The sequence below is a fragment of the Lissotriton vulgaris genome, chromosome 10, assembly GCF_964263255.1.
Source record: "Lissotriton vulgaris chromosome 10, aLisVul1.2, whole genome shotgun sequence".
NCBI lineage: Eukaryota > Metazoa > Chordata > Amphibia > Caudata > Salamandridae > Lissotriton > Lissotriton vulgaris.
This window is the reverse complement of record NC_141698.1, coordinates 447,491,205-447,518,887: the sequence shown is the minus strand read 5'-3', so window position 1 is coordinate 447,518,887 and position 27,683 is coordinate 447,491,205. Positions and strand designations below refer to the sequence as shown.

At 45.8% G+C, this 27,683-nt stretch overlaps 1 protein-coding gene across 1 annotated transcript in view; it reads right to left on the bottom strand.

Moving 5' to 3' along the window:
• TELO2 (telomere maintenance 2) overlaps window positions 1–21,634 on the bottom strand; it is a 603,857-nt gene extending 582,223 nt beyond the window's left edge. Inside the window, exon 1 of the mRNA XM_086941299.1 lies at window positions 21,524–21,634. The gene's annotated coding sequence lies outside the window, so the exon portion shown is untranslated. The remainder of the gene's footprint in view (window positions 1–21,523) is intronic.
• Between the last annotated feature and the right edge of the window lie 6,049 nt (window positions 21,635–27,683).

The window sequence follows — 27,683 nt, the reverse complement described above, 5'->3', positions numbered from 1 at the left end:
TCTAGAAGACTTCACTCTCTGGGTTTATTGGGGGTTTAACTCTATTTTAGTGTTTTAGTAGGAGGACACTAGGGTTACCATAGTAAACTCCCCACACACACTCCTAGGCTACATAGTTGAGTACTGTCTAAGATTTTCACTATCTTAAAAATACCCAAAGTGAATAGGGTTGTCCCCAGGAACTTTTAACCCATTTGTTAGGGCATGCCCATGAGTCATTCCCAATGCATGCCTGCCACTAGGTTGTGTCAGGCATAAAATGTGGCACCCCCAAAGTACAGGACCTGCTGTCTGTAACCAGAGAGGAGACATAAAGGACACGGCCTGCTCCCTCTTGTACCCAGGGCAAAGAAGTGCATTCCAAGGCTTAAAAGCCTGACCTTCTGTTCAAGATCCAGGGATAAAGCTAGAACTGAACTCTGCTGTTCTATCTGACACCCTTTGAGTATCTATGTGTCTCCCCTGGGGTCCTTGTGGGCTTTAGAAGTGAACTACGCGGTGGATTTGAACTTAAAGGACTAAAGTAGAAGGCACATTTTTTTTGACCAGGACCAACCCGGTTGGTGTGTCAGACCAGCACTCCATCGCGGTTAGCGTCAAATTGTGCCTAGGTCCAAGTCTGCAACGACCATTGATTATCATTGGTACTTAGTGTTTTTTGGGCGCTATTTCTTCTTAAAAGTAACCAAATTCATATCTCCAGTTCCCCTATTGTATTTTTGTCATTTTGTTTGTTTATTACATTTGATTATATTTTTCTAATTCAATTTGGGATATTTATTATTTTGCATTTTACTGTTTTGGTACTGCATAAATACTTTAGACATTTCTCTAAATTAAGCCTGTCTGCTCTGTGTCATAGCTATTGCGGGTCTCTGCTCACTGTAAGTTAGAGACTTTATGGGTTACCCTTACAAGAGTTGTGATTATATGTACGAGGGCAGGGGGTGCACCAAGAAATGGGAGAAAGTGTGGCACCACTGGGAGACATATAGGTGTATGTACGGTGTATGGAAAGGGAGGGAGGCCGACGTTAGATGGGAAATGTGCGGCTGCAAATGGATGATTAGAGACAGATGATCCGGATTGTCTAAAATACCAGGAGATTTAAAGTATTGAAAATGTATGCTTTGTCGCCTTCACCAGTCATTCTTTGTGATTATAGTACTGTAGACTGCATAGGATATATATTCAATAAAAAGGTCTGTTAATAAAAAAAGAGTTGTGATCATTCATCCAGTTGGATATTCACCCACCCCAATTGTTAATCCATTTTTGTACAGAGTGGCACCAATACAAGCAGAAGCTTTTGGGACTTCAAGGCATCCTGGTCAGATACAAATACTCTGAAGTGGCTACATATATTTACACCTTTAGACAACCACTTTCCACAATTATATTCGTCTGCTCCATGTGTGAACAGCAGAAGATTCTATTATTCTCACAGATCTGCATTCTCTTTAACCTGCCATTTGTTTTTGTAAATGACTACCCACTCTCTTCAAAATGCGTCAGCCCATCCTTTGCCCATCTCTTGGTAATATGAATCATATTTTAGGCCTGGTATTAGCAAAGACCTATTGATTTTAATAAAAGTACAGATAGTCTAGTTAGTTATAGGGATCGTCAGCACGACCTTTCATCCATTGGTCTGTTATTATGGCACCCACATTTCTTTCGGTCTACTATGACATACAGTATGGGGCAATGCATCAGCCCATTTCAGCAACTGGTTAACTTCTCTATGACTGACAGGTTCCTTGAGAGTAGTTTTGAGCCCATCCATGCCTGTTGATTGCCTGCTGGGAAATGACCTGGAGGATTCCATTTGGGGTGATGTGAAACGCCGGTCACACTCCAAGATGATGGTGTTGCCCGAGTGTGCATGCTTGACCACTTGGTAGATGGCAGCCGGTAAGTGTGATCAAAAGGAACAGGAGTGTGAAAGAATGGCTCAGGTCCTTGCCAGAAACAGGAGGAGCAGGCGCGGGAAACCCGCCCCAGAAGTTCCCATGGTCTAGAGACTGACCCGGAGTGCGACACCCTGGAACCTACAGGGGAGCAGATAGCCAAACTGGGAGTCTAGCCTGAGCTGACCCATCGGAAGTAGGAAGGGGGTCCCACCAGGGAGGAATTTTGCAGGGAGCAGAAAGACTGCCCTACTCTTGTGGGTCTGTGGCAGCTGGCTGCAGATCAGGCAGCTGGCAAGGAGTCTGGATCACACTGGATTTACTGGGAGAATGGTCTCCTGTATAATGAGCCTAATGTTGCTGAGCCTGGGTAAGCCCGTGTGCTGGTGGTACCCCAGCGCTTAAGAGCCTTCCTATTGGGGCTGGTTCATAATGTGCCTTCGGCAGGACTTTTGGGCAGGACAAGACCTTTCAAAGGCTTGTCACCCACTTCTTTTGGCCCAAAATGCGCAACAATTCTGATACTCATGGCAGTTCTTGCCAAACCTGCCAGGCAAGTGGCAAGAGTGAAGGGAGATCTAAGGCTCCACTCTAGCCTGTCCCTGTCATGAGCAATCATTTTGAGCCAGTGGGCATCGACATTATGGGGCCTCTGGACCCCAAGACAGCCATGGGCAACAGGTTTATCCTTGTCTTGGTGGACCATGCCACCCGGTACTCAGAGGCTATACCTCTGAGAACAATGACAGCTCTTGCAGTGGGCTGGGCATTGATGGGGATCTTTTCCCGCATGCGTTTTTTCCAAGGAGGTGGTATCCGACTGAGGTGCCAACTTCATATCTACCTATATGAAATTTCTGTGGGAACATTGCGGGGTAAACTACAAGTTCACCACACCATACCACCCCCAAGGTAATGGGTTGCAAACCCTAAAAGGCATTATTATGGGTCTGACCGGCTCCATGAGGCGTAAGTGGGACGTCCTCTTGCCATGCCTTCTCTTTGCCTACAAGGTGGTACCGCAGAAGGGACTTAGTTTTAGCCCCTTTGAGCTGCTGTACGGGCATCCTGTAAGAGAACCTCTGAATCTAGTTGAAAGAGAGCTAGGAGGACGCTGCCAGGAACCCTCATAGGATGTATTCAGCTACATGCTGGCCTTAAAAAAACTAGACTGCCCGCTTCAGGAAACTCGCTGAGGCGAACCTAGAAGTAAACCAGGAAGATATGAAAAGCTGGTATAACCAGAATGACACTCTGGTTGAGTTTCAGCATGGCCCGAGAGTGTGGGTCATGGCCCCAGTGGAGCCGCATGCTCTCCAGGACAAGAGGACTGGGCCTTTTGAGGTGGTGGAATGTAACTTCGAAGTCACCTATCTGGTGAACGTAAAGATGCCAAGTAATCCTTTGAGGGTCCTACATGTGAACCGCCTCAAGCCTCACTTTGAGAGGTATGAAGTGATTATGCTCCTGGTGACAGATGATGAAATGGAGGAGGAGAGTGAGCCTCTTTCTGACCTCTTGTCTACCAAAGAGCAGGATGGGTCTATGGAGGGTGTGAACCTCTCCCCTACACTGAACCTGGAACAGCGGAGGGACTGTCACCGGTTGCTGAGACAGTTTGCCTCTGTGCTTTCCTTGACCCCATGAATCACCCACTATTGTACCCAAGATGTGGACACTGGGGATAGTCCACCTGTAAAACAAAAAATATTTATAGGCCGACTGACAAGGCCAAAGCCAGCATCAAGGAAGAGGTTTCCAAGATACTAGTGTTAGAGGTGATAGAGCCCTCCAACACTCCTTGGCCCAGCCCAGTGGTCTTGGCCCTGAAGGCTGATGCACCCGGTACCACACCTGAACTGTTGTTCTGTGTGTACTATCGTGCGCTCAACACTGTAACTAAGACTGACGCGCACCCCATCTCCAGAACTGTTGAGCTCATAGATTGGCTAGGAGCTGCCTTCTGGGTACTGGCAGATTGCCTTGGCTGATGGGGCCAAAGAGAGGTCAGCATTCTCAACACCAAAGGGGCACTTCCCGTTCCGTTAAAGAATGCCCCTGCCACCTTTCAGAGGTTGGTCAACCAGGTTTTGCCTGAGCTGGAGGATTTCAGCGCTGCTTACCTGGATGACGTTGCAGTGATCAGTTCCAGTTAGGATGATCACTTGCATCACCTTTGGGAAGTGTTGAATGCTCTGCAAAAGGCAGGCCTCCCTATAAAGGCAAGTAAGTGTCAGATAGGGCAGGGGTCTGGTCTGTGGTGTACTTGGGACACCAGGTAGGAAGCAGTCAGGAGGCACCCCTACAATCCAAGATATCACATGGCCCGGGGGGACATTGTGGTTTTCTCTAAGTTAGCATGAGCACGCTGCAGATTGTCCACTTCTTTGTGCTCGTTACTACATGACTACGTTTTCACATGAGAACCTATCGCTGTATTCACACTCTGCAGGTTCTTGGGATTTAGTCTGAATATTGGGAGCAAGGTCGAACAACAATGCCCCTTGTTATTCTGTTGTGGTCAGGCCTTAGCACCTAGACAAAACATACCGATGCAGCTGGGGTTTGGGACAACGTACTTTGGTCTTACTGGAATGCATGAATAGGTACCACACACTTGGAGAGGGACCTTTCCAGGGAGAAGTGTGAGGCAGCACCTATAATGTAGATCTACCATATTTAGGCTAGGTATGTGGTCTGCAAACAAAGCCCAGAGATCCTTCTAATATATAATAAAACTACTTCCGTGCAAGGGGAAGGGGTTAGGCTATACTGACTTTTCATGAAGACATCTCCTTTCATGATTTATGGACTAACTGCTATGCTGACAGTATTTGTAGTATACATTTTTCTGCTTGTTGTGGCACATATACTGCATATTAGAGCATGTTCATTAAATAAATATTTTAAACTTGTGTGTGTCTCTGTCAGATCTTCTTGTGGACAAGTACAAGAGTGTGAGCGAAATGGTGTGTCTTGCAACCGCGAATCCTGAGAGGGTTGGGAGTGTTGTGCTCTGGGGTGTCTAATCACTTGTTTCTCTGTGAGTGAGTAGGAGAGCAAGTTAGACACTATAGCTCAGGGGTCTCCAACCAGTCGAACGCGAGCTACTGGTAGCTCAAGGCCCCCATATACATTTTAGTGCCCTTTAATGCTCTGCTTTAAAAATAAATGAGGCTAGTATTATTATTTTGTTAATTTGAGGCCTTTTCCAGTACTTGCACGTCCTCGCACAAAGCAGCTGCTCACATTAGCTGAAATTTACTTAGCTGGGGAGGCGTGGAGAGGGGCATGTCAGTGGAAAAGGCAGGGCATATTGCCCATCAGTAACCGCTGCACTTCAATTCTGTTAGAAGCGTCAGCCTTGACCCGGGAGAGGTATTATAAGGCCTTAGACTTAAAAAAATCAAAAAAATACCAGTGAAAAGCTGTTTATTAGTGAAATGGAAAAAATGTAAATGCGAAAGGTACTTCATTTAAATAGAGATCTCTGTGAATCTCTGCATTAATTTCATTATTAAATGAGGTTTAATTTAAATCCGACTCTCGTGTAAAGAAGTGTACATGAAAAATTAATTTGCAGGATGTTGTGTAATACAGTTTCAACTGCATGTCACCATTTTTCATTGGACTGCACCCCTCCACAACCACTGTTAAGGGCACAAAATTTACACCAGGTTTAAAATGTTTCTGTTCTGAAAAATGCTGAGTGATATAGTGTCCTTCGTTTATAGGCTGGTAGGATGCATCAGTTGCCTGAAGTCCTGCTCCCAGATCTACAGGACCCGGGTTGAATTCCAGCAGGGCCTACTTTGCCTTTAATCCTTACAAAGTCAATACCATGTTCAATCCTGTTACCATAACACCGGTCATTCAAGTGCCTGGAGGCCATCTGTTTTTAAGTCTATCAAATGAATAGCAATTCAGGTACACAGAGCTTTTTATCCTAACAGCCACGACGTTTTCAGAAGGTGTGGCAATTCGGAACCGGTCTCTGTTTTAGAATGCGATTTAATTTGATGAATCTCTGTGAAGTACTAGTGGCATTTTTGGTTTTGAAAACCTTGCAATGAGTAATGTCGACGAGAGCAGGGTGTTTAAGGTGCCTTTGGATGGCAGGATATATGAAGCATGTCAGTCAAGGGGAAACAGAAGCTTCCTCGGAGGGCCAGAGATAAAGCTTATTGTAGCACTGCCTTGAAGGCGCTATATGGAAACAGCCAACATCACCTCCTACAAGACTGTGATGCGCATTATACCATGCTGTTATGGCTCAGTTCCCGAATAGCAATGCACATTATGCGGCATTGCCAGATTGTGGTGCACCTTATATCACAGTTTTGTAACTGCGCCATCCGAATTGTGGGACTGTATAAAAAAGCAGTCTGCCACCTGGACCAGGGCACATTTTATTGTAGAGTTGCTACTCCAGCACGCAGACTGCAGCCCACATTATTGTGCATGACATGGAGGTCTCTGGAAACAGTGCACAAATTGCTTTACACAGATTTTACGCATACGCACTCTAATTATTCCTATCAGGATGCCATCCCGAGGCGCACAGGAATTAAGAAAGAAGTCTGCAACAGACTTAGGGCTGAATGGCCCAGACCAGACCTTCCCAACAAAGTTGCTGAAACTCCTGAGATCAACCCATGTATGTCAACCTTTCTATAAAAAAAAGTGTGCCGAGGACCCCAAGAAGGGAATAGTCTACGCTTGGTGTGGGTGTCAGGATAAGATACTTGATCTCACAGGTCCTTTGGCGAAAAGTCTGGAAAATACCTTATCTGTCAATGAGACTGGTTCCCCTATTAACCTAACATTCTGGCAGGGTGAAAACAACAGGCCATATGCCTGCTGGGAACAGCCAAATGTGCCAGGTCCTCTGATTGACAGAAGTCCCTTCTGATCTGCATGGAAACAAATTTAATTGAGATAGCTTCGGGGTAAGCGTTTCCCTTGGCTGAGAGACAGTTTTTCGGGGACAAATTTGTGAAAGACATCTCAAAATAAATTACCATATTTACGACCCTGGACAAGGCACAATCCAGCCTAAAAAAGGTGTTCCAAGCAAGTGCTTTTAGTTAGACCGGGCGAGGCAGTCCCTACTACCAAGGCCTTCTCAGAGGATCTAACAGATGGGGTTGAGAAGACTGTCAGGACTCCACAAGATGGGGGACTTTCTTCCCTTCCAGACAGCTCTTCTCCAATGCCGCTTTAACAGAAATGGTCCCAGAACAGGCTTCCAATCCTATAATTCCAAAGGTAAAGGTTATTGATGCCTCCAAGGTTCAGTTGGGGGGGTGTCGAGTCCAAACCTTTCTTCGCCACAGGAGTCTTTTGAATCAAGATGAATGGGTACTATAAACTATTCAGGGTTTCCCGCTGGAAATTTATCAGACACCCCGTCAATGGAGACCCCCTGCGCAGCTACATTTTTGCCTACGAGAGTCCACTTTTATAGCTGCCGAAATAGAAGACTTGCTGCAGAAGACACTTGTGTAATCTGGGGACCCCAGTCTAAATATTTTCTAAGATTTGAACCTCAACAAAATACAGTAAAATACAAAAAACAAGTGTACGTCAAACAAATACACAGATTATGAAATATTTTATCTCATTCACATACGTAAATTGAAATTATAGCTTTAATGGGAAGGTTGAAGCTTTTCAGAATTTGGGATTATTCCTAAAAGACAAAACTATATACACCATGCTCCACTGTATGGCTTTTTTTCCCCCTTTAATGCAGCCTCTCTTTTTGTCAGTGCATGCTACTGCTTCAATTGAGGCCAGTAATCATGCATACAAGTGTTGATATACTTGTACTGTTCCCGCATATCAAGCTAAGGATATACACTTAATTTTTAGCCTCCAGTTTAAAATTCCTTCACATTTACAGAGCATTTAAAATAATAAAATTAGCTTTATGTGTATATATTTTATCAATCCGGTGCCGGTTTTAGTGCTGATAGCAACCGGTGTGGTAATCTACACCGTCACAATGACCTTCTTTTCCATGGCTTTTCTCACTACCCCCCACCAACAGTGCCCATGTATAGATACATGCATATATATATGGTCAGGTCTAAACTTGGGTGGCATGGTGAGCAAAAGAATGATAGATTTAACCCGGATCTCTTGACTGGGGGTGAATGTTTTGATTTGTTCTGCATTCAGTCTATCATTCGTGTGTCTTTTGCTTCCTCGCCCTAAGTGCGCCGGGTATGCCCAGATGTGGGTCCCGGGCTCATTGTGCCACAGGAATCGAGCTATCCTGGCTGATGAGGGGTGAAACCCCAAAACCGGTCCTAGGATGCTTGTTTTCGGTCCAGGTAGGACCTGGCTTGGCAGTTCGGACTGGATTCTTCCCATGGGGCACATGGTCAAGGCTAATTTGCATATGGCCAGTTCTAAACTGGGGTGGCATGGTGAGCAAAAGAATGATGGAATTAACCCAGATCTCTTGACTGGGGCTAATGTTTTGATTAGTTCTGCATTCTGTCCATGAATTGTGTGTTTTTTGTTCTCCTCACCTCTAGCCTGCCCATCGGGACACCCCAACGGCATGATGCATGGATTGCCTGGGGCCCTCATGACTCCTCAAAACATGTTCCTCCCATAACTGTCTGCTGCAAGGCGCTGCCTCTTGCCTCATTCAGCAGTAGAAACAGTCAATCTGCTGGGCTGTGTCCAGATCTCCTGCTCACCGCTGCACCTGCCTTAATTAACAACACAACGCCCTCGCACCTGCTTTTGCTCGGGCCCGAACCCCGAGACTGTGATTCCAGGCCTGATGAAGCTTGTTGTTCTGACTGGGCTGGGACAGCCGACTGCCTTCGGTGCCGGTTCACCTGGCCCCACTATAACCCCTGCTCCTGCTCTACTGTGGGGGGGAGATACTGCCCCAGTCGAACATCGCATCATGGGACGCACAAAGGGAAAGGCACCGGAGATGGCATCTGCGAATACGCAGCTGCAGGAAGACATGGACAATACCACCCAAACACCCCCAATGAGCTGCATCCCACCCACCAACATGGAATCCGCCCTGGACAAGTTGGATATCATACTGCAAGAGGTGCGAGAGTCGTGGAAAGCAACAGAGCTGCAATACGCTTCCCTGACCCCCGGCTTCATGCTCCTAAAGGCGGATCACAACAAGCTGTCCTCTGCAGTAAAGAACAATAAACTACTCCTGTCTGAACTGCTGACACAACACAAGGAGCATTTAAAGCAAATATTACATCTGCAGTGGCAGCTTTCTGGGCTCCTTAACAGGGCTGAGGACAATGAGGGCAGGGCACGGCGGAACAATGTTTGTATAATAGACCTGCCGGAACGCTCTGAGGGATCCAACGCCACTCGCTTCGTGGAACAATGGTTACAAGAACATGTAGCCCCGAAGGGCCTATCCGATTTCTTCTGCGTGGACAGGGTGCACAAAATCCCTCCGGGGAAGCCAGCAACTGGCTCCCCCGTCCAATGATAGCCCGTAGTTTTAACTACGGGAACCGGGACACCCTGCTCCAAATGGCCAGGAAGAAATCCCCTATACAATACGAGAATCGCCAGATTTCACTATACCCGGACTATACTGTTCTGGTCCAACGCCAAAGAGCCTCATATCAAACGCTTAAAAAGAAACTCAGAACCCAGAATCTCAAATAGGCTCTACTATTCCCAGTCCGTTTGACGATTATAAACAACCAAAAAACACACTTTTTTGATAATCCGGAGGCCACAAGTGACTGGCTGGAGGCTACCTTCCCTCCCCCCCCAATCAATGGAGTGCCTGTCAAAGAATACAAGCCACGGACAGCAACAGGGAAGAGAACGCGTCGCAAAATAACGACCCACAAAACCAATGCGAAGAGCCCATCGTCGGAGCAGGCCCTACCGGGCAGAGAGTCAGCACTAGCAGTGGCGGCTGCCTTCCGAGCCCCTTACCCCGCCCCCCTTCATCACCATGGTCCTCAGAGGACACCAACATGCACTCGGACATGAAGAGTAGTGTTGCCTTGTTCCCCTCAATCACTCCACAGACAGTAAAGGACCTATTTTGCAGATGGCGGCCCTATCCGGGGATATCCTATAGAAACAAAGCCATATTAAATTCACTGTGGAGAAATAAGGTATCATACATATTCTTACCCCTCTCCCAAGCATCTCTACCTCACTAATGAAGGATTTATGATCCGGTCAATCACATAGAAGCACTCCACTTGGTGGGTTATGCAAGATGTAGGAACCGCCCCCCCTGTACCGAAAGCACATTGAAATCGAAAGAATGTTCACACAGTTGTGTATAATGTTTGGACCAGCATAGTTTCGGAGCTAGTCCTAGTATTGGGAGTTACTATAGTTCTTTGGGATTCTGGCTCACCCGCCATCGCTCTGCACACACTACCCATCTCACAACCCCGAGTAGATTCAAGAACCGAGCACATAAACACATGGCCATGTTGGGAAAGTACACTATAGTCACCTGGAACGTCAGGGGATGGGATCAATACACAAATGCCACAGCATTCATGCCCAATTGAACAGGCGAAAGGCACAGATTAACCTGCTACAGGAGTCCCACCTCACAGACTCCAAGGCGGTTAAGCTCCGCAAAAAATGGAGAGGTCAAGTGTTCACCACATAATTTTCCACCTTTGCAAGGGGAACAGTCATATGGGTTAGACATGGGATCCCGTTTGTGGTCCTGGAACAGAGCACTGATACACAGGGCAGGTATGTTTTGGTCCATGGCACAGTGGATGGAACACACATAGTCATCAGCAGTATATACGCTCCAAACAACGAGCAGGACCCATTTTTAACAAGCATCAATACAGTGTTGGCAGACTGGGTGGGCTACCCTTGGGTACTAGGAGGGGATTATAACACAATCCTAGATGTCCAACTGGACCGCTCTCATCCCCTCGTCCAGGGAGCTGCCTCTATCAGGCAGGTGGAGTCTTTATGGACATGGGCGATGGGCTGGTCGCTGGGAGATGTATGGCACCTCATAAACCCAAACAGCCGCGAAGACTCTTTCTACTTCCCGCCCCACCAACTACACACACAACTTGATATGATATTCTGCTCCCTCTCCATAACAACCCAAGTGTCCCACATCACATATCTGGGCAATACCTTCTCCGACCACAACCTGTTAGAGATGACGTTATCCAGGGGAAGAACCCTCACCCCTGTCCCTACTTGAAGGTTGTGGCCACAGATGTTCGAAGATACTGTACTCAGAGACACTAATGCATTGATTATTAATAATTATTTTAATGAGAACTCTTATTCAGTTTCTTCACGCCTTATAGAATGGGATGCATTTAAGACAGTGATTAGGTGCGCTGCCATCAGTGCCACTGTCTGGGCCAGTCAGGAAATCCACATTAATCTTAAATCGATAGAAGCCACTCCAAACACCCTGGAACAGGAGGCAGTCAGCAACCCCTCGAAAAAAGAGGCAGGAGGTGCATATACAACACGCTGAACATTTGGAGCAGCTCCGAGTAATTGATTATTAATCATTTACCCAGCAGAAACACGCAGAGGCAGATAAACCTGGAGCACTCCTGGCACGCATTCTGCAAGGTGTGCCCCCTCGCACCCCATACACTAATTGACCCTGCCGGACGGCACCACAGTGCACACACAAAAATAAATAAACATGGCCTTCTGCGAATACTACGAGGCATTATACTGAGCCCCTGGTAGCTCAGGGAAGGAGCCTCTATCAGCCTTCGCATGCAATCTGACCTATCCCAAACTCACGCGTGCAGTCAAGAAAGACCTATCTGGCCCTATTACCAAGGTTGAAATTAAGGCGGCCATCCGAGAACTTCCACGTAATAAGGCTCCAGACCTTGATGGCCTTCCTGCAGAGTTTTTTTATTCCTTCTCGAATAAACTGATCCCTCACCTGGAAGGCTTATATCAAACAGCCCAAGATGCCGGCAATCTCCCTCTCTCCATTATGCAGGCCCTGGTCACCTTCCTCCCTGAACCGGGCAGAGACCCAAGGAATATTTTGGGCTATCGCCCACTATCGCTCTTAGCCACGAAATACAAAATCTTAAGCAAGATCCGGGCCCGCCAACTACTCCCTTATCTGCCAAAACTGATCTATACCGACCAGTGTGGCTTCATCTGCACCCCCTCCCCACCCATAGCACCTCCCTGAACATCAGACGCCTCCACTAGGTTATGGAGGCCACCCCAGACGATTATCGAAATGCTGGATGCATCTCCCTAGATCTGTGCCAAGCTTTCAACACCCTGAATTGGAAAAACATGATAATGGCTATGGACAAATTTGGCATCCCACCAGAGTACATGGGTTGGGTCGAGCTGCTATACACGGCCCCTACGGCATGAGTCCGCTCTAGCTCCCACATCTCACAAACTTGAGCAGAGGCACACAACAGGGTTGCCTCTTGTCAACATTGCTGTTCGTGCTGGAGCTAGAACCCCCCGCAATTAAACTCCGGAAGGAAGCAGAAGCAAAAGTGATCCGGTTGAGCAACTAAGTGCGCGTACTGTCAGCATATGCAGACAACCTTATTTTATACACTCATGACTAAAGGGAGGACTTAAAACCCATTCCGAGTATTTTAAAACAATTTGAACATATCTTGGGCCTTGCCATAAACAAGAAGAAATCTCACGCATTCTTCTTTTAGCCAGAAGAGCGCCATGAAACTGTTACGTTTGGGCAGTTTGCCCTTGCAGTCGCCCCACACACTTTCAAATATCTGGGTATCCAAATATACAGGACTCCACAAGATTTAACAGAGGCAATCTGATGTGAGCGGTCAAGGCGCTATGCGTTCAGATAACCTTCTGGGTGTCGTTGCCCCTCTCGGTGATGGGCAGAGTAGCCATCTCTACGATGATGGTCCTCTTGTGCCTGTTGTACTTCTTCACAAATCTGCCAGTACTGTTTCCTGCTTCTATCTTCAAAACACTGGACTCCCTCCTGTTGGATCTCATCTGAGGAACAGGGCGCAGATGGGTGGGACTGTCTAAGCTACAGCTGAGGCCAGACGAAAGTGGCCGAGGAGTGCCGGATTTTCGTGCCGACTGCTTTGCAAGTCAGTTACTAAGCATGGGCGAAAAATCCGTTCCGCTCGCGGATTTTGCGGATTTTCGGTAAATTTGCAATCCGCGAACTCTCGCGAATTTACCGAAAATCCGCAAATTCGCACGCAGCGGATTTTTTTGCTTGGTGATACAATATCGCGGCGTGCGGCGTTCACTTACCGTCATTCAGCGTTTGCCGAGTTGATATTTTGCGAGTGCTGCGCCATTTTGGATCTTGCTGCGGGATCCCGCGGGAGTTTGGCGACGCATCGCGAGAGTTCGCAATTGCGAACATGTAGATGCGGCGGGCAGCAACAATCTCGCACTCGCGAAATTACAAAATTTGCAATTCTACACAAGAAATCCACCAGCAACAGCATAAACCTTCTGAAAATGATGATTTTTATCAGAATTACTCCTCAGGTTGACATTTGCCTGCACTTTTTTGGATTTGAGGCCTTTTTGACTTTCTTTGGATCACTTTTGGATTAGAAATCAACTTTCACAAGTAAGTTTGTTTGGGGCATTACAGTTGCTGTTCTGCAGAAAAACGAGTTTTGCAAAACTGAAAGCACTCAGCAGGTGTAAAAGTTCACTCATCATTAGTAACCATTCCCTGTAGTGCTTCCTGAGGGGCCCCTCCAGAGTTCAGTTGCCTACGTTTGTTTGGGGCATTACAGTTGCTGTTCTGCAGAAAAAAAGAGTTTTGCAAAACTGAAAGCACTCAGCAGGTGCAAAAGTTCAAACTCATCATTAGTAACCATTCCCTGTAGTGCTTCCTGAGGGGCCCCTCCAGAGTTCAGTTGCCTACTTGCAACTATTCTATGACCCTGCTCTGACCCTCACAGCAGGCTCATAGAATAGCTACAAGTAGGCCACAAAGGTCCTGGGGGAAAAAATTGCACTGCAACAGAAAGCAAATTACAGATAAAGAAGCAGGTGCCAGACAGGAACTTTAAATTCAGTGACACATTAATCAACCCCAAATTAATTCATGTCAGTTGAAGCAGGGCAGGTGTGCTTGCTTTTCCCCCCATAATCTACAGTGATGAATCAGAGGGTGGCAGTGATGTACCAGAGGTTGGCATGGGTGAATCAGAGGGTGGCAGTGGTGACACAGAGGGTGCTGTGAACCTGTGATGATGAACCAGACGTAGAAACAACAAAGTCGCGACCGTTGTGAGCCGACAAGTAAGTTCGCAATTGCGAACTGGTACAAAACCCTCGCGAACTGGCAGAAACCCTTGCGAACACAAAAAAAATTAACATTCGCAAGAATTCGCGGATTTTGCGGATTGCGAGTTCGCAAATACGCAAATTCGCGAACGCCAGATTCGCAAAATTCACCCAAAGGCTATCATACTGGCTCGCAGGCCGTAATCTGCACGAAACTGGCTACACACCGCAATCCCTGAGCCGGGGCACCCTGCATACCCTGCTACTACCTCGGAGCAGGGTACCCCCTGAGTCCCCCCTATTGCTGCAAATAGCGCTATCTCCTATTGAAAAAAAGGCCCTACAATACACCAGGCAGTGCCTTCCCTATGCCTCTACAATCCCCTTACTTTGAATACCCACCACAATGGACTTTGTCACTAGACGAAGTATACTTTATTGGTCTCGGGAGAGGGTCTCCACAGTGGGAGCGATGTTTGTAGAAGATGCCCTGTTAGACCACGAGAATTTCGCTCGGGAGCAGGGAGTCCCAAGCTCTCTTTTTATGCTGCAAGCAGCTAATATTCGATATGTAAATAAGCATTGCTCGCCGAGGGGCGAAGAGCCCCCTACACACGAGCGAACAAATGCAGTATACCTGATGGGTGAGGGATGGCTGTACAGGGGACCCGGGCACAAGCAGGAATCTTCCTAACGACTCTAAGGAAAAAGTGGTCTAGAGATCTTGGAAAGGACTTAACGGATAGGGACTGGTCGTCTCTCCTAGAATACTCCAAAAAGGTGTCCCATAACGCCAAATTTAAACTCATACAATATATGATCCTCCACAGGGCATACCTCACCCCGCACCGCCTCAATTGCATATAACCCAATGTGCGTGTCTGCTGCGCTAAATGCCAGGTAAAGGACATGAACATTCAACATATGTTATGGACGTGCCTATGACTCAGAGGGTTCTAATCCTCAGTCACACACATCATAAGAGATAACACAGGACTCCCCAACTGGGACACAGCAGAAAGCTGCCTGTTAGGACTAATCCAACGCCCTAAGGCGCAGAAAGTGCAGCTCCATTTAGTTGACTTGGCCCTCCTCATAGCAAAATGCTCCATCACAATGAAATGGAAATCAGCCTTTCCCCCAACTGTACCTACCTGGCACAGAGGGATGGTCCGATGGGGTAGAGCAGAAAGCCCAGTATTTAGACGGGAGGAATACTGTGGGTTACAAAAAATACAGATCTCCGTGGAATGGGACCTGATGTTGGAGGCTTTTAAGGTCATCGACCCCCTAACTCCACACCACTTATAGCGCACAACACCTCCTCTCCTCAACAAGAGACACTGCTAGGCCTCCCCACTCATCCTCGCCTGACACTGATCCGAACCACCTGACTAACATCCTTCACCCAGTAATTCCCACATGACGCATATTTGAGCAATAAGTAGAAGCCTCAGATTCTAATCACTTCATATGGGGGTGAGCCAGACTAGTGGGAGGGGGTGGGTAGTTAAGAAATGTTCTGTTTTTGGTTGATCTTATTGGACAATATATAACTGGAATAGCTGGTGCAATTGTTCGATCCTGGAAATTTCGATACCCAAAATGGGCTATTAATTGTACTTGAATGTAAAATGTTAAAATGTCTACAACGCAGCTCATTGCATAAGAATTACGAGAGTTATGTACCAATGTACCAATTGCCGCGGCTCTGAACCAACCAAGGCGCCACATTGTATAAAATCAATAAAATATGTTTCCCAAAACGAAAAAACATGATAAATATGGACTAAACATATTTAAACTTGTGACCTCTCCTTGTACACAGAGCTCTGCTTTCAGCACATTAACCCTGTGCCCTGAAATACTTTACTGGAGCAGGCCCACTTGACTTGCAACTTTAGTCACGTTACAGGGAGTGCGCCCTGCAGCAGTAAAGTGGTAGATAAAAAAAAAATTTTAACATCATGTATTTATCCCCATTGACTTCAATTTTAGGCTGGGGAGACCTAAAATAAAGCCGGTTTTGCTTAAAAGAATCGGAAGTCCTCTGCCTAAATCGGTCCTGTGGTATACATAGTCAAGGAACAGACATGCACAGAAACTGTTCAGGAGAAAAACAATAGCAAACAAAACAAGCAATGACAGTAGGAGGTGGACAAGGGGGGAGATGGGTGAAGTAGCAGCGAGAGACAGCATGGGGATGTAAACAGTTTTAGAAAGGGTAACCCCTTAAGTGCTGCGCACGTTCACCGGTCGACGGCACCACAACCTCCGTAGTGCTGCCGTCGGCCGTTGAACGTTCGAACTGCACCTGCGCAATGTTCCGTCCATCACCACCCCCTTTTGTACCGCTTTTGGCCACCATAAGTGTGGCAGGGTATGCTCAGACGTGAGTCCCTTGCTCACTTTGCCACTGGATTCAAGCAAGCCGGGCTGAAGACAGCTGGAATGCCAGAAATCGGTCCTCGGAAGCTTGTTTCCGGTCCAGGGAAGACATGGCTTGGCAGTTCGGGCTGGATTGTTCCCATGAGGCACAGGATCAGACTGATTTGCATATAGCCATGTCTGAACTGGGGTGGCAGAGTGGGCTAAAGAACGGTGATGGATTAAACCCAGATCTTTTGACTGGGTGTGAGTGTTTGATTGGTTCAGATGCTCCGTCCATTACCACCCCCTTTTGTACCGTTCAAAGACGAATATGCATGAAAAGCGAAGGAATTGTAAAACAAAAGGTGCTGAGCGTCTACAGATGCACACTGGCTGGGGTGCCGACAAAAGCAAGAAAGACAGCAACAGGCGGTAAGTGGTGTAAGTCAAAAAAAGGAGGGAGGGAAGAGGATAATGAGTCCATTCGTTTCCCCTTTACAAGTTACTAATAATCAAAAGAGAATGGACACTGGTATCTGCATAAACCATTCGTTTTTTATCGAAAACCCTCATAGACTTCCTGGAAAATATTGTAGCGGTATATCTTTTTTCCGCCCCATCAGGAGTCTTGGCATAGTCATTGGGTCTACGATTAACGTGCAAGATGCCTCTTAGTGTCTATAGTCAAGACAAAAGAACAGAGACTAGAGACCCGCCCATAGCCGGGGGCAGAGTCAGCACAAGGCACGAAAGACGCGCCGCATGGTAAAAAAACAGCAGCGACCCTGATTCCCCGTTGAAGTCCGAATATCGAATGCATAAGGTAACACACTGGGTCATGCATGGGGGTCACGGAGAAGTATTATGCCCGTTTTCTTTTAAGCACAGTCAACAGAACATTTCAAGCACTATTACGAATGTTTAAAAGTGTATACGCAATATAATCGCGAACTATAGACTTCACGTATAGCATTTTCACGGTCCAGTTGTCTGTTTTTGAAATATTTGGTCACATCGTAAAAGAGACCGTTCACACGAGTACATAGTCAATGCACGCGAGTTGTTTTACTGAGATGTCAACATAGGAACATTTTTCTGAGTGCTCTGGAGCCCGTATGGCACAATACGAAACGGGACAACAATACTTTCGGGTACTCTGAATTAACACCCATATTTTGATTACTATCCTCCTCTCACTCACCGGAACATGGTGACGGTCGCTTCATGGTAACTCATGTATCGACAGCTTATACTATTCATAGTTCTGAAATAGTAACATCATGCTTTCAAAAATAATGCAGATTGCAACCAGGCTATTGCCTCGTTTCCGCCCTCAATACATCGAGGACTTTTAATGTACAGCCTTTGGCTGAATTGCATTCCCTTACCAGACCTTTTGTTTCTCCTAGTCCCTCTACCCTCCTGATTAACTCCACAAATGCGGTTAATCTGTTTTTTAGCATAAAATAATGCTTTATTGTTTGCCTTTGCTTGCCAAACCCCATTACCTTACCAACTAACAAAATAATTTTGTTGGTTTCCTTTACAGCTTGGAAATTCCAGTTTGCTACTGCTGTAACTCACACAGAAGGTGTGTGTGTTAGATATATACATATTTCCTTTTTGTTTGTCTGTTACTGTCCTGACGAAAGCTCCCCCGACCCCTGTGGGCCCTGTGAGCTGAAACATGTCGACACTTTTTTATAATGATATGGTAGCCCAATAACTCAACTACCTACATATCACAATGGTTCTTAATAATAGTGACTAGTTCCTCTCACACATTAAAGTTTTTCATTTTTTTGACCTAGTCATTATTTTTTAACTCCCCCCTTTTGATTTCTGGACACTTCTGCATACACCAGAAGTAGCCTCGGGTGAGGCAGGCATCTTGCACGTTAATCGTAGACCCAATGACTATGCCAAGACTCCTGATGGGGCGGAAAAAAGATATACCGCTACGATATTTTCCAGGAAGTCTATGAGGGTTTTCAATAAAAAACTAATTGTTTATGCAGATACCAGTGTCCATTCTCTTTTGATTATTGGTAAGTGGTGTAAGGACATGGAGCAACCTGTAGCAAAACAAAAAGTAGTGTGCCAAACATGTATAAGTGGTGAAAAGCGAACGGATCCATATAACTCGGTCAGTCGCCAGGGCAGAAAAAACATGGCCAAAAGGCGGGACAAAGACAGCAAAGGGACCATAGAAGAGGACGATTTTACAAGGGGCACTACAGGGAGCCAATTACAAGTGATGGGCATGGCCAAAGCCAACAGAGAGAAAACACAATACCTCGCAAAGCAGCGTATGCTTGCTGCTAGGCTCGACCTTAAAAATTATTACTACACAAAGGCACCACATTTTTAGTAACCTCAGAGTAAAACAAGGTTGACGGGGAAAAAAACATCTCTAAAACAATGCCTTGACGTTTGTGTTCAGCTATTTGATGCTGGTTTCTGTGCTATATAAGAGTGATTGTATTTTATGCAAGTAAACAAAGGATCTCCATGACAAAATCATTAACCCACTGGGTTATCTAAATGAAATACAAATCTGTGATCTGCATGTTAAATGTTGTGCTTTGCAGCAGGTACATTTACCCTCTTTTTTGAGATAAATGAAAACTTCCACTAGACAAAACTCAGACCTCTCCTGCAAGTATATTAATCACCACAATTAACTTGTCATTTTTATTATTGCTTAACTGCAGGTCACACAAGAACTCTGCAGCATGGGCCGTCAACCTTGTATGAGATTTTAAAGTGCAACGCCCCAGAGCTTGGAGCCCAGTTTATTTTTCTGAAGTCATGGACCGCATGAGTAGGAGTCATGGACCCCTAGGGGTTGGCGGACCTCTTGTTAACAATCACTGACCTAGTGGTTTGATTTGTTTTGATCATATTAAAATATGTGTTTCCGTCCCACATCAGAATTACCAAATATTGTATTTCATTTCTGCTTTTCTAATTTGATGTAGTCTGAAGTATCTGCACAGATAAGCAGTTCATTTACAGATATTTAAATGTTGTTGTGTGCTAGGTAAAAAAATAACATTGTACAGTCTTCCTCCAGCACACCCCGAGTAGCCAGCAAATTCGTCACATAAATCTTCTCAATTTGAAGTCAGAGAAAGTAAAGTTAACACCAAGCTTCATTAGAAAACAGAGCCCGGCATTTGAACTCTGTCTTTGAATGCACAGCAAATGTGACAAAAAAGGTCAAGATTTAAATGTTGGTTTACAGAAAGCGCGCTGTGGAAGAATACAGTAAATAAGGTATGGGCCACGGAAGGGATGAACTCAAGCTGGACAGCCTAAAACAAATAAAGCCATAATTTAGAAAGCCAGCAAATGCATTACAAACCACAACACCAATGTAAAGCAATGGGCGGAATGCATTCCCAGGAAAGCTTTCTGAATGCCCCCGAGATGTTGTTAGCAAACCAGACAGCTGATAACCATTTAATGCCGAGTCTTGACCTATAAATCAATCCATTATTTAATGAGAGCCTTGAAAAGGGGAACATTTTTAAACAGTGCTTTTACTTTATGTTAAGAAGCTTGGTTTACCGAAAACGCTTTGAATAATAATGACATTTATTTAACTTAGAATCAGCACAATGAAAGAGATTTGAGGCTAGGATATCTCTCTCTGGAATATAATCAGACACCACATAGACTGCCAGGGACATTATTGGTGACACAAAACGGGCCAGAACTCAGTGTGTAACAGCACCAGCACTCTCTTGGCACGGATGTTAGGTAAAGACATAGGGGCAGATTTACAATAACTGGCGCATCCCTTCATATCAGCAGGGATGCGACAGTTATTGTGCGCCACGGCTCCGCCACCATGGATGCGCCGCATTTACAATGCGCTGCACCATGGGGCAAAAATGGCACAGATGCGTGATGCATCTGTGCCGTAATGGCGGCGCATCGCTGGAGTTGCGTCGCAAGCGCGACACAGCGCCAGCAATTCTCTGGGGGGGCTCTATCTTTACAATGCTGCGTCAATCCTTACACCTGCTTCAAGCAGGCGCAGGGTTTTGACGCAGCATGAGCTCAAAAGTGACTGACTGAAATCTTGTAGATTTCACTCAGCCACTTTTAGGAGGGGTTCCTGCGCCGGAACGCCCCCCTGCACAGGAACGCCTACTTCTGGCGCAGTGCTTTACAACGTGACGCATCTCCCAGATGCGTCACGTTGTAAATACCCTGCAGCATGGCACTGGTTTTGCGCCGCCAATGCGTCACAAAAGTGATGCAACGGCGGCGTAAAAGAGGCGCAAGGGGCTTGTAAATCTGCCCTATAGTACCATAATCGCACCTGAAGATGCAGACAGGCACTGATTAAGTTGAATTAATCTGTGCTTTGTCTATGCTCAGCAGCAAGCATCGGAAGTGACGTTTTGGCTGAACCAGTTAATTAGGGACGCTGCAACTGACACAAGGCACACTAACGGTAAGTAATGGGTGGGCTCCAAGCCCTTTTTGTAAACAAAGGTGTCTTGCGGCGAGATTCGCTAGCTTATACTCTTGATGTAAACAAAGGTGTCTTGCGACGAGATTCGCTAGCTTGTACTCTTGCTGGCTCAACCTTAAAAAAGTGGTTCTGATGTCTAAGTTATAGCTCAAAGGTGATGACTGGGAGGAGGGTCATAGAGTAATTTAATGTTTCCCAAGTACCTCTCCAGTTGCTTTTTTTCTATTTGCAGAATAATTCATGTCGGTATTACCATGAGACTACAAGTCTCACCATGCAAAGAAAAAACTTGACCTGGACGAGCAACTTCCCCATTGACCAGGGAAATTATAGTGCTCTGGGAAATGTCACACATAAAACTTAAAAGGCCACGAGGAAAGCACGTTTATTATCGTTCGGGAAACGAGCTGGATGTATTGAAGGAATAGCGTTCTGGCACGCACACCGACTCGGGTGTGAAGGTACCAGACGTGGGCATTAGACTTACCTCCTATAGGAAGATTTTGTACATCCGACTCAAAATTTCAATGTGCGAATGAAAAAAGAAGCAATCAGAAGGCTTGTTTTGAAACTGAATGACAAGCTAAGTGCGGGACTGGGCGGGTCTTTGTGGCTGCATTTTCCGTCCAAGTCGTGTGATTGGTCAGTACAAAAGACCCGCCCGAAGATTCTCCACCCCCCATCCAAGTGAACGCCCCTGCAACTTCACCTCAAGCTATCATAGTGCTGAACCGGAAACACGCTCTCGCTGCTCCGGAAAGAGTTTTTCAGCTGCATGATAGCCGGCATTGAGGCGTTATCGTTTTATACAACTTTTTATTTATTTATTTATGCGTTTCTATATAGCTCGGACTTTACCCGAAGGCGTCAGAGCGCTTCACAATAGGAACAGAAAATGACAAGTGAACAAATTACAAAAGCAGACGTTAAGTTACATGAGGTAAAAGTGACAATTGTGAGCAAACAAAATACATGAGGTAGCAAACAGTGCATTACAGGAGGAAAAAGCGACAAGTGTGCAGGTTACAAGAGAAAAGAAAGTACAATTACATAGCTGCCAAGGTTTCAAATTGCCATGAGTGACATGTTCATAATTTCAGTGCAATTTTGAGTGACATTTCAACGTCTATGAGTGACACTTTCGCATGATCAAAATCAAACAATGAAGACGAGGGAAATATATAAATATCCGAAATTAAACCCATTTGAGCAAGGAGAAACTCTAAGAAGATCTTGAAACTGGTGCAAATCATAAAAAATTGAAGGTCACTTAAGTATGAATGCATGAGGAGCTTGGCTTCTAAGCACCTGCATCAGTGCCCCCAAGAATCTCTAGCCCTCCCTGTGTCTGGGTCACTCCCTCCACCCTATCGTGACTCTCTCACGCACCAGGTGGACACCCAGGCTGCAGACACACTTTAGAACGAATGTAGGGTCTTGCCACATGTGTGAATGTGCGAGGCGCTCTGCTTCTAAACAGACTACTGCCCCCAAGACCTTAGGATAATGAAACACTAATGAAAGACTGATGAAAAACATAACTTTCTAACCTATATTCTGCAGTATGCATGCAGCGCTTTGATGACAGTTCATAGTTACCATATTAGGATTGTAACTCAAGAACTGCAGGTAAAAAGATCGCTGTGACAAAAACAGTAACCCACTGAGCTATCCCCATAAATACACTTGTTTGAGCTGCATGGTACACGTTCTTTGTAGCAGGCATATTACCCCTGTTAACAGAAACTGCCACTTAAAACTCCCATATCTCTCCAGCAGGAACATTGATCATCAGCGTTATCCTAACATTCCTATTGTTGCCTGAACCCTGCTGGACATACAAGGAATTCTGCAGCAGGTGCTTTTATGCGCAGAAGTCATGAAAACGGAGGCTCTTCATTTGAAAACAAGAACCATATTTGGCAGGAAAGGCGCATACAGTTAGGCGTCCTGCCTGCAGTGCTACAGATGCCAGAAGTTATTCATTAGAAACCATTGCATTACGCCTTGTAACAATGACGCTCAGAATAGGCAACACATTAAATACAGCTGATATTAGCGAGTACTGAAGGGGTTGGGGAGAGGAGCACACGGATATTCCTGCAATTGTATATTAGAAAAGCTTACCACTCTAACAAACATACTATTGAAACAACTTATCTGGATTTTGAATTGATTCTGGGGAGTGTTGTGGCAGTCAGTGTTTCACTCCAGCAACATCCCTGAGATAACCAGGTAACGGAGGAGGTGTAAAATGCACCTTGGCGTAGTGAAAACTAAGACGTCGGCATCCTTGCTGTAGACTAGAGCTGGAGGTAAATTTCAAAAGCTTCCGCCGTTCATACAGCCTTTTCCCGGTTGCCTTTAAGAAGGGTGGGAAAAAGACGGGATACTACCGCTCTCCCCGTTTTTGCCGACTTTCTGAGATGGATGCCTTTCGAAATTCTCTCTGGCCTTGGTTTGGCTAAGGGCACAGCTGCCATGGTTTTAGATAATTGCTATGTGCGACATTTTCATGATTGCAGTGTAAAGAGAGAGTCCGAGTCTCCAGCCTGCATTACGATTCCCCCGCCGCTTTCTGCCTACTTCCTCAGAGTCCGGACGTGACGGCACATCCGGATTATTATCCCGGCCCCCATGGTGCCACGCCGGGTATTGACAGCAGCAGTATACTCTGCTGAGAGGGCAGCCCCTCCCGCCCTCCCCCTGCAGTGTCACTGTGTGTGTGATAAGCCCGAGCCGCCCGGCGCCGAACACGGTAGGCAGCCCTGGGTAGAATTCATATACATTGTAGCCGCGCTCTCAGCCACTCCACAGAGGCTGAGAGCAGTTGGTTATTAACTATTTAGGAACTCGGCCGGGGCTCAGCATGCAGCACGAGTCGAGCAGCAGAGAGCCCTGGCACAGGAGCGCGCCTGGCACTGGTGGCAAAAATGCGTGACAATGCATTTCAGTGCGGTGATGCGGATCACCGCACTGACATGCGGGAGTGTCACACCTGTTGCGTGACGCTTGGCAGGACTGCAATTAGAGGTAATATACTGCAATATATGCTAGACACTCAGGCACAGAACAAACGTTACGTAGGCAATGGTGGCACTTGTGCAAGTATCAAAAGAAAACAAAATGTGAGAGGTAGCAAAGAGTGTGTTACAAGAGAAAAGTGACGTGTGCATGTTACAAAACCGTACCAAACACAGGTACAAGGATAATGGCAAACACTCCAACCACAAGAACACACTGGGAAGGCACTTTCACATGGAGAATAGAGTTTTCAGTAATGGGAGGTCTTCCTTCAGATAATAGGGTGTGAATTACTTTTGGAGGTGTCTTTGGAGGAGGAGAACTTTGAGGTCTGTTTTGAAGGCCTGGGAGGAGGTGGTGGTCCGGAGCTGAGGCGGAAGTGAGTTCCAGATTCTCACCGCGTTGCCTGAAAAGGATTGGGCCATCAATCTTTCCTTCTCGAAAGTGGGAGGTTCAAGCAGTAGATTTTAAACATTACGTGATGGTCTAGAGCCTCCAGAGAGTTTCAGTTTATTCGCCAGGTAGCAAGGAGAGGAGGAGTGCAGGCTTTGTGGGTGATACAGGCAGTCTTGTAGATAGCTCTAGCCTCAATGGGAAGCCAGCGGAGGGTGAATAACATCGGTGTGATGTGGTCGCTTCTTTTGGCCCCATAAATGAAACGAGCTGCTAAATGGAGATCAGATCTAAGGGGGTGATGGAGCAAGGATTTGCCCGTAAACGCCTTGCTCGTATGCAAAACCCTTGTCTAAACTGCATAATAATATTAACCTCGTTATTCGTCATTTATAAAGCGGTTTTCCCAACACGCGGGTGTCCCTAGGATGCTTGCTTGTTTGTCTTTTCGTACTAAAACGAAGCTTGCACTGAAAATGGCTGCTTTGCCGAAGTTCAGTCTGCGCATGCGTCGGTCATACCCATGTGATGTGACGCACTCGCATTCTGGAGGGATTCTGTGCTCATGCGCATTGATGCTAAAAATGGCCGCTTGTCTCTCACCACGCTCTCTGCTTACTGCAGCCGCTTTAGCCTATCTGTCTTTTCGCACTAATCTTTAACGCTATAGTCATTATAAAGTAAGGGTTGGTTAAGTTTTAGCTTGGTATACAGTGCGATCATTTTTATGTATGATTTTAATTTGTTTTCGCTTACTTTTCATGTACCGCGTCTTTGTGGGCTGGGGCGATCATGAGCGGAGCCATACTTGAAGCTCTGCTGGGTACCGTCACATGACCGGAGAAAGTTCCAACTGCGCAGAAGCTAAATCTAGCCAGCTGGCTCCTGAAGCACAATGCGCCTGGGAACATCGCTGGGAATACGGAGTCTTACCTTGAAAGAAGCAATACTGTTGCTACCTATTGTAAAACTGTCCTGTACTACTGTATTCTATGCATGGGAACGTGAACCCGGGGGGCGGGTGTATAAAATTGAATATTAAACGTGTGAAAGCTGAATTCTAGGAGGTGGTAATGACCGCACCACCTCTCCTGACCAATCACAATGTGGGAAACTGTCACTTGCAACATTAGTGGGTGGTCTAAGGGTCCCCAAAATAGTATAATTACCCTAGTTTAGCTTAGGAAAATTGTCCGACTTGTCCGAGTAGCAGACCTGTCACTGACCCTACGATCTCAATAGGTGTTCATTCTGAAAGTGCTGCGGAGCACTTTGTCCATACTTTCCACAATCTCCTAAGGGGTGGAAAATCCTAAGTGCTGGCGAAGCACTTTGCTGGGGAATTCGAAAATCCAATCGGGGTTTCTGGCGGATAACTTGCAGGAGGGGGTAACGCAGGCGTTGCTGTCCGAAGCTGTGGGTGTTGGTCGTACCCTGGGAGGCCCAGTCCTTGACCTGAACCTGAGGGGTATCCTGTCCTTACTGTCCGTGAGCTGTACCTGCTCGCATTCTGGCATTCCTTTTCTGAGGGTCCCTGTCCCCGTCTTCCCAACTGACCCGTGGCCAGGGTTGGTCTTCAATCTGAACTAGGTAAATATAGATTGTGGGTTTACGTCTCTCTCTCTCTCTCTCTCTCTTTTATCTGATACCTGTGTTATTGCTTTATTGCCATTGCAATTATATGTGACTGAATTTTAGTTGGTTCCTTCTTTCCCCCCCCATCCTTTAGAAACTCATTGATTTTATAAAACCATAGCATGTTCCCGTTTTTTTTCCCCTTTCCTTTAGTGGTTTGCAGTGAACTTAGCAAGAATAGCTCAAATACTTAGGTTAAGTACATGTTCTAGGTCTCATCCCCAATCCTACGTTCTAGTATAAAATTGCAGTGACTAGTTTGTTCTAAAACGTCTACCTTTAGTTTCCCATATATCCTAATGGTCTTATTTTTGATGCAAAGCTATCTATTGGTGTTGATCTTAATGTTTGATATATTACTCTGTGTATCGCTTATTATCTTGGCATCTTCCCTTTGAATTCTTATATAAAAATTTTAACTTCATCAGGTGTCTGTGGTCATTTTACAGAATTGTGGAAAGTATATTACTGATTTTAAAGTGTATTGGATGTTAGGCCTGTCTACTGTTTTCCCTGATAGCTCCAGGTCCGTCGTAAGAATTGTGCCTGTGGTAAGTCGGGTACATGGTAAGCAGAGGTAAATCCAAACTTTATTACTCTTAGCAGCGTGCAGGAGGAGAAATCCTCACCCGGATCACCCAATAAAATTAGTGAAATAATAAATAGTGTCTTTTCACGCCAAGGGCCCAGTGCGTGTGAAGGAATTGGTAACTCGGGTGACCTGGGGAAAACTGCGCGCTCTAGCAGTAGTTTTTGGTAATCAGAGGATGGTCATTATTGATTAGTTTGGTGATTAATGATTATTGATTTCACCATCAACTACTCAACTAATGGATCATTGACCTTAAGAAGGGAAATAAAATAATTGCCCAAGTTAGATAAATGTCCAAGTCCTGATTCCTGACTCCAATGCTCGGAACCTGAAGATTGGCAAAGCAGTACTGGCAGGTGATGCAAGAAGTGGTGTGAGTATGAACAGGGTTGTGAAATGTTGTTAATATGCTAGCATGTATGTATGTTTTTATAAAGCGTTGAAAATAGTAAGGATTTTTTACTGTTGGTGACATTTTGCTCATTTTGAATTGATGGTGTTATTGATTATATTGGTAATTTCATAGGACATAATTTTTGGTTATTGATTACATGTTTTAACTCTTTATGTTAAGTTAGTGTCTTGTTCTATGTAGTCTGAACACGCAGGTATGCACACCTGTGGAATCCCGGGAAGGAATAGCGGGTGGTAAATGGAAGCCACACTGCACTGAGGTTACTCGTCTGTTGGAATAGCACTGAGAAGCTAGGTAGGGCTGGCAGTGTTAAATTAGGGACTATTTTCTGTGTGAGTGATTTATAGCAAAGAGTTCGCTGGTGAAACTTTGGTCTGATATCACCTAGAAAGGGTCACACCAAAGGAGTAGCAGGTTCTTCTGAGCTTGAGTGATAGCAAAAGGGTTCGCTGGTGAAACTTTGGACTAAGATATATCCTGAAGGATAAGTCCAAAGGAGTAGCAGGTTCTTCTGAGCTTGTGTGACAGGTAAGCGGAAGGGATTTACCTGTAGTGTTTGAAGAGTAAACAGAAGGTCTTACTTTGTGA